Genomic DNA, 1,691 nt, shown 5'->3' with positions numbered 1-1,691 from the left:
TAATTTTTTTTATTTGATGGTATTTAAATAAAAAATATAATCTCCAATAAAAAGCTTTATTTACATAAAAAATGTACTATGTAAGTATCTATTACAATATGAAGCACTTCATTAAAGATTTTTTACATCAACAAAAAATATTTGTTTGTTTTGAAGAAAACCATTAAAATCATGGTAACAGAAATTTGTGCAAAATTGTTTTTGACCCGAAAAGGTTCTTCTTTAACTGTTACACCTGCTGCAAAATTGTTGGTACTGAAACAAAAAATTTTTAAACTTGTAGCATGATAGAAAACAACACTGAAATGAAATAGAAACTACAATTGTAAAATCCATTTAAAATACTTCATTATAACATACTTGTTCTAATTACTGCTATTGATAAAAAAAACATAACGAAACTTGAAATGCAAGCATCCCTTGCTCGCTTGGTTTCTTCCCCTGCGCTTTGAGAACCAATGCTGGCTGTTGAACGGCGCATCTTTAGAAACTTTTAGGTGAAAATTATTTTTAATACACGTGCAAATTATCTTCTTAATGAAAACAAAAATGTGACATCACATAATCGATGCCAAATATTCCTTAAAAAGAAGAGGTTAAAGGATCTCACCCATAGAGAAAATCCCACCATAGACTCATAGACCTCATATTCTCACACTAGAAAACAGAAATATAGAACTTACCTTGAGCTTACACTTCAATTCGGCTGTGTTCAAATACACTGACTCATAAGCAGTGGCGTACATGTAAGAAGAATATGTGCTTCCTCTTTTGAAAAATTTATTAAATAATTTTTTGAAATATATTGTAGGTATCTTTCAAAGTGAATTGAATTTAAATAAAAAATGGGTATAAAATAAAATATTTATTTCAAAATCTACCTTAAAAATACACAATAAAAAAACGTCAGAACTATTCTTATATGCACGCTTTTACATAAATCTAATGAATTGTTAGTAAACCGTTATTCTTTCGCTAAAGCCATTTGTAATAGGGACATTACGTTGATTGATGACAAATCCGCTAATACCGCTTCGATATTTTGAATATCTTTTACCCTAAGTATATTATTCTTCCTAAATACTACAATTGACGTTGCTAAAAGTGGTATTATTTCTAAAGAGTCGTAAGCCAATATAATGTCCCATAAATAAAGAAGCTGTTCTTGAGGGAGATATCCACTAAAAGCCCTCATTATCCATTTTACCACAACTTTAATTCTGCAATATTAAGAAAATAAAGCTGATTTATCTATTTAGTAAATGATATCAAATATCAAAAAAAAAGCCATCTCATTTTAGTTTACTGAAAAAAAGTCAGTAGTCGCATAAGGATGCCTCTCCTACCTATAAAATAACTATAAATTGTATTTTGCTATTTCCTTTGATTTTTAAAATAACAAAACTTGCGTTGCATAAATATATAAATCTTGATCTTCAATTATGACAAGGAATTGCCAATAAGTATGATATAATTAGGGTTGCCACCTTTTCAGGCTTTACATAAAGTATTTCTCGACTAAAAGGTTAAAAAAAAATACTCAGCATAAAAATAAAGTATTTTATTTTTTGTTTTTAAAAACATATTTTTTGTTACACCTAGCAGCCAGTAACAAATTGCTGTCGCTCTTAAATACATTAATAGCCTCTAAACATGGCAAACAAAGATTTAAGTAAACTAAAAGTTCATTT

General features: G+C 28.3%; 1 long non-coding RNA gene across 1 annotated transcript; it reads right to left on the bottom strand.

Moving 5' to 3' along the window:
• Positions 1-40: 40 nt before the first annotated feature.
• Positions 41-623, bottom strand: LOC108737786. Its single transcript, XR_001937902.2, has 2 exons — positions 361-623; positions 41-255 (listed from the first exon to the last, which is right to left on the bottom strand). It is a non-coding gene; the product is annotated as an uncharacterized LOC108737786 (long non-coding RNA).
• Between the last annotated feature and the right edge of the window lie 1,068 nt (positions 624-1,691).

Source organism: Agrilus planipennis, unplaced genomic scaffold (assembly GCF_000699045.2).
Source record: "Agrilus planipennis isolate EAB-ADULT unplaced genomic scaffold, Apla_2.0 scaffold183, whole genome shotgun sequence".
Lineage (NCBI taxonomy): Eukaryota > Metazoa > Arthropoda > Insecta > Coleoptera > Buprestidae > Agrilus > Agrilus planipennis.
Note: the sequence above shows the minus strand (reverse complement) of the source record. Positions and strands in the feature narration are given on the sequence as shown.